Source organism: Capsicum annuum, chromosome 12 (genome assembly GCF_002878395.1).
Source record: "Capsicum annuum cultivar UCD-10X-F1 chromosome 12, UCD10Xv1.1, whole genome shotgun sequence".
Taxonomy (NCBI): domain Eukaryota; kingdom Viridiplantae; phylum Streptophyta; class Magnoliopsida; order Solanales; family Solanaceae; genus Capsicum; species Capsicum annuum.
Window position 1 is genome coordinate 11,947,234 of NC_061122.1, and position 16,113 is coordinate 11,963,346.

Here is a 16,113-nt window from a genome sequence, read left to right on the forward strand (position 1 = left end):
CTACGTGGAAAGGTAATCCAATCACATGCTGCCACGTCGTTAAAAGGGCTGACTTGGAGAGAGGTCATATTTGTGCAGTTTTGAATAGTTAAAGGTCATATTTGTGCACTGTTAAAGTTTTATTTTTTGTTTTAAAACGACGTCGTTTTTATTATTATTATTATTATTATTATTATAATATATTTTTTTATTTTTATAGCAACAACACCTAACTTTTTTCTAATTAAAAAAAAATATTATTATTATTATTATTTATTTATTTATTTATTTCTATAGCAGCAACACCTAACTTTTTTTTAATTAAAAAAAACTGAAGGAAGCGCCCAAAAAGAGCAAATAACACCACTGGGTTATCTAAGTGTCTTATTTCATGTGGTTCAACATTAATATACGTCCATAAATATACATTTTCTATCTTTTATATATACAACGTAATTTTTTTATCGAGGGGGTTCGGGTGAACCCCATGACAACCACGTAGGTTCACCCCTCGTTAATTTAATAACATTTTAATTACGTTAATTTAATATACTACTATTACGGTCCTTAATAACATTAATTTAATAATGTTTTATTAAAAGTATAATTTTTTTATTATTAATATAGTTTCATCTTTAATTTAATATTTAAATAAATAATATTTAGATATATTATATAACTTAAATTCGTCCTCTACTTTATAATATATATACATATCCGTATAATTTTTTCATATAAAACTAACCCGCCTAATTAATAAATTTTTAATATTACTCTTTTTTCATAATGACAAAAGAAATTAAATGTTATTTTCTCGATCAATAATGTCACAATAGGCATGGACAAATTAAATTAAATGACACTGAGCACAATATAATTTTGCTGCCATCCACCCTGTTTAATGTACTTTTTTTATTATTTAGCTGGACCCCTATGATACTGATACTGACAACCAGAATAAAGTCTCAACAACATATTCTATTCCATTTTTTTTTTTAAAACACACTGTGAGGTTGTTTAAAGCGGAGCATTAGAGTAACTAGTAAAATGCAATCATGAGGTCAGAGGTTGAAGCCTTTAAAACAGTCTTCGTAAAAAATGCAAGGTAAGGTTGCGTTATAATATGCTTTTGTGGTGGAGCCTTTCCCGAACCCTACACATAGCGGAAGTTTTTATTTACCGGACTGTCATTTATTTACCATGAGGTTGTTTGGTTGGAAAATAAATTATTTCGTGATTGATTGTTTTAGAATTAGTTATTTCATTTTTAAAATGAAATAAAAATAACATTATAATTTTGTAATAATTAATTTCGAAAAAAGTTATCTCATTCATTTTATCTCAATTAAATATGAGATAAGCTTATCATAAAATCAATCACGAAATTAATTAATTTTTTATCCTTGTACCAAAGGATATGTAATATCACCTCAGTGTTTAGAAACCGGCCAAAGTATGGTGTGAATTATTTAAACCTATGGTTCAGGATGAACAAAAAGGTATCAGTAAAACAATGTGCACATGCAGGCATGAAGCTAAATTGAAGTGTATATTATAGCAGTATTTTATTTTTCTTTTTGTCATTGAGTTACTTATAGGTTTAGGTTTGCAAATGATCCAGGGCTATCCTTTTTCTCCCCAACTTGTTTTTTTATTCTTTCATTTTATTAATTTAATAATCTCGTCTACTTTTTTTTTTTTTTTTTTGGAAATTTTTAAACCAAGGATAGGCTCTTTTTTAGATAGATAAAATAAAATAAAATGTTCACTCGTTTTGTCTTTTGGGTGACGGTGAGGGTTGGGAGTGAAATGTGAATACTGTGGATTAGTAGTTATCTATTCTGTAATTTTTTTTTTAATTGTCCGGTATATTGTACATTCTACGTAGTTTAATTAATTCAAATTCGTATAAAGCTCATGTGTTTTTAATAATAAATGTCTTTGTCCTTAGAATTCAAACAAAATTTTTTTAATTAAAGATGGAACGATTACAATTCATATAAAATTAAAGATGGAGCAATTACAATCCATATATATCTGATTACATTGGTTGGTGGCTAGTCTGTATTCTCCAAAAATAAGATGTTTAGCATATATATATATATATTTTTTTTATGTTTCAATTTATTTGTCTTGTTTTTTTTCGTCTGTTCATAAAAGAATTTTTATTTTTATTTTTAGTTTAATTACAACTTTTCATGTGACATGTTTAAGAACACAAGATTAAATAATATTTTGATAAATTTTATATATCTTTAATTTACGATCATAAAATTTAAAAATCTTTTTTAGTTTCTTAAATTTCGTGTCAAGTCGAAACTAGATAAATAAATTGAAACCAATGAAGTATAATGTATTAGCTGTAGGGTTTCTCTGCAATTTAACTCACATATATAATGTATTAGCATTCTTATATTTCCTAATCAAAAAGAATATCGGAGTATAAATTATTTCACAAGAGTGGTTGAATGAAACAGTAGGTACAATGATTCGTACTTTTTGTGATGTGGTAATTTAATTACTAGCTATATAATTTTGAGAACTCTCGTCATAGAAAACAGAGGAAATACAATAGTATTTCATTGTAACCAATTTAATAATTAAGTGTTAGATAATTAATTCCCATTAACTTGTTTAGTTATTTACTTCTTTCAAGTGTTGATACTATCTCAAGTATATCTTGTGTACTTTGATAATCAATATTCTAAAAACATCCATCGCATACAAATTAAAATAATTTGAATAATAGGTTTACTTTTTTACGCTTCTCCACTTAAATATCAGATTTTTAGCTGTGATAGGATTCAAAATAATACATATACATAACTCACAGATCAAATATTGCTCTTACATTAAACCAGAATGTTGGAACCCCAAAATAACTAGGCAAAATAAGATTCAACAAAATTGCAACATCTTCTACAAATTTGATGTGTTATTATTTGATACATTCTTCTTTTTCAGCATATTATATACTTGCCACATTTATAAAACTTGCTAAAAATTAAATACTTGCCAGTTCAGACCATTTCAACATATTCAAAATATATGGGCCTGAATTGGGCAAACTGCACAAATAACTATGGCCTATTCGCAAAAATGTTTTGTTCTTGGGTAATGTTTTTGTCCCTAGAATTCATGGTCTTTTATATTTGCTCTTCAATACTCTGGGCAATAAAAATATGGCAAAAAATACCTCTAATATAGAAAAATTGTAAGACTAAAATTATGTTTTACAAGACCCCCCCCCCCCCCCCCCCCCCCCTCAAAATAAAATAAAATTGACAGGCATAAGTTATGCTATATAAGACATAACTTATTCATACGAAGTCATGCTGATAGAGGCTAAATTCTCTAAACTTTTATCAAACGAGGCATTTCTGAAGTATTATTTACTTTAGAATAGTTTGATCCAGAAATGCCCTTATTGTCACTTAGTAGGTTGAAAATGTCATTTTCATAAAAATGTATTATTTCTTATCTTTTTAAACAGATCTTATTTCTAATAAAAAAAAATTGACTTCCCAAATCAAACTACCATGAAAATGATGAATTTTATCACTTCTTTTTTAGGTGAGGAAGGGAAGCACCATGCCTTGTCGTAATTGGAAAGTTGTTGTCATGTGACCAACAGAAGCAGATTATGGGCTCGAGCAGTAGCAACAACCTCTTATTGAAATGCAAGATAAGAGTGTATATACTAATAGATGTTTGTGGTCCTGCCCTTCTTTTTCATTTTTGGATGATGTTTTTGTTCCTCGAATTCATGGTCTTTTATTTTTGCTCTTCAATACTTGTCACACCCTTTTATCGCCGAGGATGGTCGAAAGGTTTTTCCAATTAAAGTGACGATTTTGAGTAGGGATTATTTTATTTATAGAGTCTCCACTTGAAATTGAGTTATAGTGTTTCAAGTTACCTTATTGAATCCCTAGTCAAAAGGAAATGGCTCTTTATTTTGATCTGTGAAAACAGAAGAACGAGTAAGAAATTTTGTTGACCGAGGAGAAGGTATGAGACACTCCTCGAGTCCCGTGGTTCTAGCACGGTCGCTTTTATCAACTTATCTTACTTAAACTATTTTAATAAATTATGTTTGAAGGCCTTGATTCGCTCATTTTTTAATATACTAAAACTTGCCCATTATTCTTGAATTAAGCCGATATAATTTAATTCTTAACGATCCTTGCCGAAGTGCAATATTGCATCCTTGAATTATTTTAAAATGTCTCAAAATGATGCGTACGCCACATTCTTAATCGAGATAAAATTTAGTCATTTTATATTCGCCTAATGTTTGAAAGCTTTGATATTTATCCATTCGAAGTGCTACTTAACCTTAACAATAATCTTAAACACTATTCATTTGAGGCGGTTTCAAGACAAAAATCAATTATCTTACACTTGCCTAATGTTTAAATATTTTGCCTACTCAAAGTGTTACCTAACCTTAATAGTAAACTTGAGCAAAATTCATTTAAAGCGATAAATTAATTTAGCAAACAATTATCAAGCTTTTGTTAATGACAATGAAATAAAAATAATAAAATAAAATAATAAATAAATAATAATAATAAAAATAAAATAATACAAATACAAAAAAATTAATCATATTATATTAATTTTATTATGATCCCCCAAAATTTATTCATTTTATAATAAGAGTAAATAACACAAATACCAATCCTTTTATAACTAATTACACCCCATCCCACTTTTCTTAAATTCTTTACTCTCTCTCCCTTTTTAATATACATAAATTACGATTAATATATATATAATCCTATATATATCTAATAATGTTTCGGGCGTAGAAAAAGGAAATAACAGATTCCTTCCTTTAAGCACGCTTTTAAGTCAATAAATTAATTTAGTGGATTAATGCGTTCCTTAAATTATGTAATAACTTCTGATTTTAAAGTTTTGAATTAGTCAAATATATTAAAAAAAGCTTATACGAAATTCATATACACAGAAAAAATCACTAATTTTGTTGATCCTGTTGAAGAAAAAAAAAATTCTTCGATTTTAAGAAAACAAATAATACGAAATTCACACACAAAGAAAAGTCCAATCACTGTTATGTTGATAGTTTTGAAGGAAAAAATTGGAATTCGACTTCAAGAAGATGAATATTGCTATCCTTTTGAGGTACGCTGGTCAGTAGAGAACAGAAACGGAATATGTAAATTATAAAAGCGAAGGAATAGTTGTTGCAGAATCAATAAGTTACTTGAAGTTGATTTCGTCAGTTGCTACCAAATTAAACATTGATGAAGTGCGAAAAAATATTGATGTATGTTACGTAGTCGACGACAATGCTTCACCTTTTCATATCCGTAATGAAAATGGAGTACGGTTGTATGTCGAGTTGAAGAAAGCGCAACATTCGTGATGTATCCATTGTGCATATCAACAATTGATAAGTCTTCCGATGAGATACAGTTTGATAGATATACATGAGCTGTTGTTTGCGTGGAGGGTGTTGAATTAGATGCTATGGCTCTCGCAGTTGCAGAAACGCATAATCAATATGCGTTGTATGTTCCGGAATTCAAGGTTGATAATTTTATTTGTGATAGCAAGAGTATTGATGTGAAGGTGAAACAGATGTATAAGGATAAAAAAAACACTTGTTTCTGTGATGTCAAAGTATGTTGTGACACATAAATTCAATTCCAGAGCTAAACATTCCGATAAAAAAAGGTAATACATTTATTTTGTTGTGTTAGAAATATTTTTTGGTAAACTGTATAGATTATGTTATGTTAGTTATGTTGTAATTTTTTTATGTTTTGAAATTGTTATGAACTGAATTGAAAAATTAATTGCATTTTTTTGTCATATAAAGTGATTGATTGTAAGTTTACGTAAACATTCTATATTGTTTGTTTATGTTAATGTGGTGTTGTAGTACCAGAACAATCGAAAAAAGAATGTGCAGAAGGCCAGAAGCTAATGTAATGTTTAAGGTTTAACATATACATAATAATTCTTATGTATATGTTTTTTTGGTATAAACATTTTAAATACATGAGAGAGTTTATATGCATAATCATTTTTTTTAATTTTAACTGATGACATATAAAAAATATATTTTTTGTAATTGTGGAATAAAATCAATGTTATTCTATCCTGTGAAATATAAAAGAGTTTTACATTCATAAAAAGTTTGGTGTGTTGTATATCTTTTTTTTTTATTATTATTATATTATCTCTGATTAGTAACATTGAAATGTTATGAACATACACAGAAACTTATTATAGTATATGTTACTGCATATTGCAGTTATTCCTCCGATGTGACAATGAGGATTGTGAATAGATGTTGGAAGCATCTAGCTATAAAAAAACAGATGTTTTTATCATCAGGAGATTTAATCCAGAACTTTCATGTCGTTTGAGTGATAGGGTTTTGAAGAATATTATGGCGACTAGTGCTTTTGTGTGTGAATTCACGGCTCCTAAATTAGTTAACCATAAAAGAAAGTACACACCGGGAGACATCATAAAAGAAATGAAAGTTGTATATGGTGTTGATATAAACTATATGAAGGCATGGCGTGCAAAGGAGCGCGCCATAGCGTTGCTTAGAGGTAGTCCGGCTGATGGGTATAGACAGATGTCGAGATACATGTATATGTTAAATAATGTCTATTCAAATTCACACATTGCAATGCATATGTCTTGGGATAATCGGTTTATGTATCTTTTTATAGCGTTGCATCCAATGATTAGGGATTTTGAGTTTTGTAGATCCGTTGTAGTTGTTGATGGTGCACATTTAAGTGGACCATATCAAGGGACTTTCCTGTCAGCAAGTACACTCGACGGTGCAGGTATGGTATTTCCCATTTATATTTGTTAAGACTTTGTATTTCATTGTAAAATATATGTTGCTGTGTAACAAATTAGTTTTGACAACTTATCAATATTAATATAATTTATACGTAAATTAGGATGCATTTTACCACTTGCGTACGAAGTTGTGGATTCAAAAAATGACAGCTCATGGTCATGATTTTTCAACCAATTCAAAGCTGCTTTTGGAGAACGTGACAACATGTGTGTTGTCTCTGATCGTAACGAAAGTATCATCAAAGCAGTTAGTGTTGTATATCCAAATGTTCCACACCTTGCATGCATTTGACATCTCTGAAAAAATATTTGTGGTTACTTTCGAAAAAGCAAAGAAAGTATTAGTGATTTGTATTATTCAATGGCCAAGGCTTATCGAAAAGAGGATTTTGACTACCTAATAGCAAAGATTGAAAAAGCTGATCCGAGAGTGAAAAATATCTACAAGAAGCTGGATATGAAAAGTGGAGTAGGTGTCATTCACCGGTAAACAGAGGTCGTATGATGACTTCGAATATTGCTGAGTGTATTAATGGGTGTTTGGTGGAGGACAGAAAATTGCCAATATATGGATTCTTAGAAGAGGTGCGAATGTTATTTGGATCTTGAAATTGTAAAAACAGTGAGATAACTTCATATACAAGTACTACTTTGGGTCGTAGATTTGATAAAATCTTAACTCTCAATGGTCTGAAAGCGTTGAGGATGACAGTATGTATCAATTTTTGTAAGTTTTTATCATGCAGTTATATGTATTGTTATAATCACAGTAAATATTATTTTTTTAAAAAAATAAAAATAAAAATTACAGATAAAGTTTAATGTATGTATTTTTTATTCTCTTCAGGTTAAGGCGTCCTCACCGTATAGATATTCAGTTTATGAAGTTGGACGAAGATATATTGTCGACCTTGAAAGTAAGCCATGCAGCTGTGGGAGGTTCCAAATAGATCAAATACCTTGTGCTCACGCTATTGCCGTATTGAAGTCTAAACATGTAAATAAATTTGATCCATATTATTCTGAATACTACAAACCAGCTACTTTGGTGAAGACTTATGAAGTTCCAATCATTCCGATGTCAGATAGGACAGACTGAAATGTTCCTAATAGTGTAGCTGAGGAAGAAGTGTTGCCCCCCATATTCAAAAGACTTCCAGGAAAACTGAAGAAAGGGCGGAAGAAAAAATCTAAAGAAACACTTTCATCAAGCTCAAATCGTTGCGGACGTTGCGGACATGAAGGACACAATAGGCGTTCCTGCAATTTCTTCCCAAAAGAGAATTAAGTTGTAGTTTCTGTTGACTCTTGAAGATTAATCACTCGATTATCGTTTTCCGTTTCTTAGAAATGACGTCAGTAAACAGTTTTTATTTGCTATTTTAACATTGAAATAATTAAGAGTTTTGTTCAGTTTATGCTTGATTTTGATCAATTTTTCGCTCAAATTTTTTCGTGTATTTGTTTACTGTTATTAAGTGTTTTTATTTTTTGGTAAGTATTTGTTTGCTAAGTTAATCACATTAATTATCAGATTTAGTTTGATACTTAACATTCAAAATAGCAAAAAGTAAGTTAAGTATTTGTTTACTGAGTTAAAGACATTAATGATCAGATTTAGTTTGTCATTTTTTGCTCATATTTTTTAGTGTATATGTTTTTATTTGTTGATAAATATGTCTTATTAATGACAAAGAAATCATATCTAAATGCATGTAGCTTGTAAGACTGTATATATGTTAAAAGCTTATAAGACGTATATGTAAATTATGAGTTTATAGTGATTATATAGGAATTTACTAGAGGTGACAAAATATTGTATGTATATGAGTAGATATACATGAAATTATTTTGTGTGTGTAAAATGAATAACTCAAAAGTATGAACGCAAAAAGATCTTTATATACATGTTATATACGAATGATTCGAGGTATAAAATTATAATGACTGGTGTTGCATAAAATTCTATGAATATTTTGATATTTATAAGATTATTAAGACTAAATGCAGTGTAGTTGACATGTAAATGCATTTTAAAAATTATATTTAGGCATAAGAATGAAGGTGTAAACAATATGTATATGTTGAGTGTTGACATATACACACATTCAAGAAGAAAAAAAAGAAAACATACTAAGTTGTTATGTATTAAAACGAAGAAATATGTTTTGTAGAATAGAGTGTTGTGTATATTACTACATATACACTCAATCAAGAAGTTAATTTGATTTATTTTTTATAAACATAAGATAACAATTATACACACGATAAATAATACAACAGTTTAATAATGCAATAAACCTATAATAGATATATGACATAATCGGTATACAATTTGTATATGTATATGTAGTCATAAAAATTTAAAAGAATAAAAACATAAACATAAATGCTATGTTATTTGTATAAAAGAAAAGCGTTTTGTAAGCATTTGGTTATCAGTATCATTTAGTATACATATGTCTATGTAGATTAGTTCACGAATAAATATAGAAAAACAAACCATATACACAAAACAATAATAAGCAAAGAAATTTTTATCATTAATCCATAAGCATTGCTTAAAAAACTGTTAAAATAAATTCGTAATAAGAAAATATCTAAAGTAGTTGAAAATGCAACATTCCTGACAAAATCCATATTAGTAAACATTCTGTAAACAATAATATACTGTCCTCCTACCCAATTCTAACAATGATCATTTTATCAGGAATTGAGTGTTTTGTTGGCCTTGGTCTTAGAGGGTCTTCATTCTCACTGACATAACTCTTTTTTGCTTTTCGAAAACCATAATCTCTAAAGAGAGATGCGTATAGCATACGATGGTATGCCGTTTCAAAACCAACTGATGGGACTGACATTCCTTCGCTTATGCATTCTGCATATCCAGCAACAAAAACTCCGCAGTCTCTATCACAAAAAAAATAAACACGTCATATAATTATAACACATTGTAAATAAGATTTAAGAAATCATTAAGTACAAATTACTTACAGACTATCACAATCTTGTTGAGTAATGTTTTACACATACTCAACCTCAAATGGATTGGTATTCAGTAACTGCGTCGTATCACTGAGTTTATCCCTGTATGCATCAAGGTTTGGCCAATCTGTACAGGATGTTTGTTCAAAAAATTCACTGTCAGACAAGAAGGTTGGGAGCATCACCACCAACTTGTGAATCTCGGGGGATGAGTCCATATTCCTTAGGTTGGACAGTGAATCATAGACGCGTATACGTCTATCCTTTAGAGCTTTTACAGTTAACACCCAGTGAAAATTCTGATTGCAATTGATTGGAACATACACCTCATCAACAAGGTGCCATGGCAAGCCAGCTGGAATTGAAAGTCCCTTGATTATGTAGTTTACTGCATTTTTGTTGTTGGACACAACTACAGACTCAGCATAATCCTGTTGAGTAGAAAGTACCGTGTCTGAATCATTAGGATAATATCTACGGTACGTCTTCTCAATATAGTTCTTGAAAAAGCAGTTTATTGTGGTAAATCGGTATTCTTAATCAGTCCGTAATTTTGATTTCTTGCGCAAGTGATAAAATATCACATCAATATGCTACAAAATTAAAATACAAAGAAGAGGCATTATGTTGATGTACAATGTGAACATATTTATATGTATACAGATAGTAATAATAGTTAAAAAAGATAAACATAACTGTGGAGTTAATATATATAACTTGTAGGCAGTTACGATAAACTATTCCAATCTGCACATACATATAATGAATCTGCACATACATATAGTTATTCATTGTAATTATGCACATACATATAATGAATGCTACATATACAAAGAATGCGCAGGAACATTTCTTATCCGGTATTCCATACCCTATTGAAAATGAAGGACACATAATATGTGAGCCTATATGGCTAAAACATATTATGTACATTACAACTAGTAATTGCATTACACATCTAACAACATCTAATACATAGACGAATATATGAACAATACATAAAAAATAATGAATATAAACAAGGCATTTCATTACACATTTAACGATATATATAAATCATGTATTTGTTTGAAATATACAAAGGTACTGTTCATAACCTTAACCAGATGGTAACATATGTATCTATATTTAATATACAAATGTTATATGTATATCTACATAACAATACACAACATAACAAACAAATATAATTTTTATGTATATGTTCTTCACATACATATGTGACTTTCCTTACCTGAAAAATACTATTAAAAAAATAAAAAACAATTCATATATATATGATTTACATATACATATGTAAATATTCAATGCATCAAAACATAGTACTCAAAACACACTTAATAGAATTTATTTATATGTTCAACAACATTAAAAGAACAATGTATGTGTAGAACATATATATTGTATGTGTAGAACATATATATATTTACTAATACGTACAAGCATTAACCACATATGTATATGAACTACAAATATCAATATTTTCAAACTGTAGCATATTTTTTATAATTGTAATATGAATAAGATTCCAGTATATGTATGTATATATGAAAATTTTTAAAAGGTAATATTCAAATTAAAAATACCTCATCATTCCAACATGAATTTTTCTGCGACATCAAGTAAAATCAATTTTTAGAACGAGCATGAGCAACAACAAAATCATATTGCTGAACTCCCAGGGAAGATGTTTTTTCTTTGTAGTGGTCATCATTCATTTTTCTATAAAATGTTGAATAAGTGTATTAAGAAAAATGTGTAAATTGTATATACATATTCACGAAACAAAATAATATTTGTATTGTTAGAACTCACTTTCTGTAATGAAACTTCAACAGACCCTCAAGAACCCATTTCTTGTACTCTTCATTGACAGAACTTGGATTATCGTCAGATATTTCATAACCTTCAAATGCAAATATCTGTTTGAAATCTGTGTTTTCATCCTCTAGGGCCTTTGAACCAGATGCAAAGTCTGTCGTGTATGATGACTTGAAAATTCTGAACCTAGTCCTGATTCGTTTAGCAGGGATCTTTACAGCTAGATGAGCCACAACAACTGAATCAGGACAATGTGATGGAATATGGCTATCAGATAGGAAATGCAAGTTAACTGTTTCATCCACCGGTTTAATAACTTCAAGCGGAATATCATCTACCGGTGCTGCCAAACCTTGCATTATAGCATCTATTTTCAATTGAGCAGATTTTGAAATGGTACTCAAGTATTCATCTTATATAGGTAAATTAAATGTATATAATGTAAGTTTTGTTTAAACATGTTAGTAAAAAAAATTGACACTAAAATTATGAAAAAAATCACTTTATGTATTTACCGAATGATCTTTATGGATATTCTCAGTCATAGGTGTTTCTACTTTAGAGTAATTCGGATTCTGATTTACGACAACATCGACAAGAGCATTCAATGTGGCAATTTCAATACCCTCCGATTCCTGATTCACCATTTCTTTGACAAAAGCATTTAATGTGGAAGTTCCAACATCCACACTAAATTATTCAAAATCCTGTTATATATTAAAAAACATAGACAAAATTAAATAAGTGTATTTTTACGAAATAATAACTTTTATACTATGAGATATATCCAACGTCAAAAGATTTTTGTACATTATTGTGGATTCCTTCAATAATAGCATCATTTGTTATATCATGAGCAAATTCTGTGTGTAATGATTTATTACTGTTGTCAAGAACTAAAAATATTTAAAATGTGTATCGTATGTTTATGATGATGTTTCATTTTTTGATGCATTAACTATGTATATTATAAACATATACGTATGACAAATGACATATACAAACTAATAACAAATATAAATATTCAGAACATTAGTCAACATACACAAGAAACTAATCTAAATTTTATTTTAATTTTTTCTTTAATACAAAATATAAAACTAAATATGTGAAACTGCCTTTTTGTAAAAAATATCTTTTTTCCTTTTTGTTCCTCTGTTGGAAAGAATTCTATATCAACCTGCTCTTTTGATAGAACATGTTTCTGTTGTAAACATTCCACATCATGATCTTGTTGATGCTATAGATGTTGTTTGATAAAATACAATAAATAATTCATTATTGTTAAATAAGTTATAAATAAGTACTACACAGTACTGTATGTTGTGAACTATAGACAAAATATTTATGTTATTTATAAAATATTAACTACATAGTTATGTATGGAAAATTAATATACATAATACAATTATGTATATTAAAATATATATATAATTTTGTTATTTAAATTTTTTAATTTACAAAACATAGATGAAATATATTTGAATATATACATGACTGTGTGTGTATAGATTTTGTAATATCAATATCACACTTGGAGAATGTCATTTTGTAAAAAATACTTTTTTTTCTTTATCTTTCAAACTAGTGACGATATCCATCTCTTCAAAATTGTCTAGTGATGATAAACTCCCAGTTGTAAACCCTCCAAGTTCATTATCCTTATGACATTAGGATTACATATATGTAAGAACAATATCAACGTTGGAAAATAAAAAAATACATAATTATAAAACACATTATTTTTGCATTGTCTGCATTTGTTGAAAAGAAATTCGTATGAACAACCTGCTCTTTTGATGAAACATCTTTCTTTTGTAAACATTCCACATCTTGATCTTGTTGATCCTGTTACTGTTTTATGAAAAAAATGTTAAATTTTTTTTTGCAGTGAATGATGTCTTTTATGCCCAAATGTTTGATAAAGATATAAAGTGTAGAGTAATAAATATAATATTGGATTCATCCAATATAGATAATTGATTATGTATGAATGAGTTAAAAATATTGATAAGATGGTCTTGTATGATGGGTACTATAGACCACAAACTTATGTATATTATAAAATATACATTACAGAGTTATGTATATAAACTAAATATACATAACAAAGTTATATATATTGAACTATATACATAACTTAGTTGTACAAAAACATAGATGAAATATATTTGAATATATAAATGACTGTGTGTGTATATTATGTATATTTAGATATATACATAACTGAGTGTGTATATTTTGTAACATCCATAACCGTATCGTATTAACATTTGAAGTTTGATTAATCAACAATCTGTTTATGTACAATTAAGTATTCTATCTAAGTGAACAATTCTGAACGAAATTAAAATAAAAAATTCTTTCAATAATTTATGATGTATATCAATATTATAAAAAATTGTGATGTATATAAAAAATGATAATGGCACGAATATAATTCAATAGTTAAATACAAAAATCATTACTTGTGAAAAGTAAAATAAGTTAAATTTACCTTTTCATGGGTGTGTTTGATGTGTTTCAGCATGCTCATTAGTTCAGTGTGTTGTTATTTCTTTTGTCATTTGATTCTTCATGTTGTTTAACCATTACTTTGTGAATGAGGGTGAATTTTTAATCAACCTGCAAGTAAAAAGACAACAAATTTGGTAATGTTTCTGCAATTTAATTGTACAGAGTGTTTACTATATGCAAAAACTTACATAAGACTTTAAGAAGAACTTCAACTCATTCCACTTTTGGTCAAAACTGTCCTGATGATCTGACTTGCCGGATGATGATAGAATTAGCATTGGTGCATCAACACGCTCTGAATTAGAAGTTCGTAATTGATCTATTGGCATACTTTTTCTTGAAATAGACGATGGTGTTTTCTCGCTATCTTGCATAGGAACAGTTGTAGTATCAAATCGGACTGTCCTCCTCTTCTTCGTAGGTTGTGATACTGATGCATCAGTACTCAGACCTGCCTTTCTGAGGATTTCAGGTGGTGGGACAGTACTGAAATCCTCAAAACCTTGATGGTCCATGTCCGATTGAGTATGTATGTCGACAACGTGTCTTTTACCACTACGATCTGGATAAGTATCATGTGAGAAGGCAGATTCATCATCATTTAATTCAACGTCATCGATCGTTGGCAAATCAATCCTTTGTACTTCTTCATGAGTTGGCCGTAAATTAGTGTACACAAACTGTTAAGCATAAAAAAATTGCTACATTAAGATTCACCGGAAAGTCAGCAGAGTGAAATAAAAATTTTAACTCGAAATGTAGTACTAAATGTTTACCTTGCTGAACATACTGGCCATGAACTTCTCATACTTGACCTTAATCCCAACTACCTTCCAGTTAAAAATTCTTGAAATTACATTATCGACACGCTCAGCTATAGTACTATTAGGGATGGCAATGGGGCGGTGCAGATTTTAAGTTATGCGGGGTAGTGCGGATTTTAAGCTATGCGGGGTGGTGCGGGTTAAAGTAAGTTTTTTTAAAACGGTGCGGTGCGGGTTGCGGGTCTATGCGAGTTTAAATTAAAAAAAAATAAAAAATAGTATTATTCTCGCGAATATACCTAAAATTATATGTATTCTTTACTTAAAATTACAACCATAACGCTACAAATAAATAATTTATAGTTTTTTTAATATCTCTATTCATTTTAAAAAAAATATGATATTTGATCATTACTTGTACACGTGATATTTTTTGATAATTTCTTAGTGAAAACTGATATAATTAGAAACTAGTTTTTATTATTTCCTAGTTGTAGATTTGAAAATATTATGATTTTCAATAAAGTTACGAATTTTTTAAAAATAAAAATAAAATAAAACATGGGGCGGTGCGGTGCGGATCTACGCGGGTATGAGTGTGGGGCGGGTTTATGCAGATTTGATCGAGTTTAGATGGGTTTGACCGAGTTGGGTTAAGTGGGTTAAGTCTCAACGACACATTCAATTCCGTGTTTATAAACCGACCAAAGTATGGCGTGGATAATGGATATCATATATTTTTAAAAATAAATAATCATTAAATTCATTGAATATTAATTATATATAATTAATTAAAAATAGATCAAATCCAATATTAACCATCTTATCCATTTAGAGAAAAAAAATCAAATGGATAATATGAATAACTATATTACTAATAGGCCAAATCCATTGACAACCTCCTGAACTTGGTACGATCTTTTATTTTGGCACCTCAAATGGACGTTGTTTATTTTTGACACCTCAAGTAGGTATTAACTGTGTCATTTTAACACTTTTTTTTACAATTAGCTAATTTTATCAAGTGTGTGTAATACACACTTTGCTGACATGACATACGACCAATTAACAAAAGCCATGTGATGTTTTTGTGTAACATAATAATTTTAAATAAATTATAATTTAAAAAATATTTTTTTAAATAATTAACTTAAATAAAAAATCAATCAATAAATAAATACCCCACACC

At 28.9% G+C, this 16,113-nt stretch overlaps 1 pseudogene; it reads left to right on the forward strand.

Annotated features, from left to right (window-relative positions):
• The first annotated feature begins 7,198 nt into the window (after nucleotides 1-7,198).
• Nucleotides 7,199-8,125, forward strand: LOC107849466 (annotated as a pseudogene).
• Nucleotides 8,126-16,113: the final 7,988 nt, after the last annotated feature.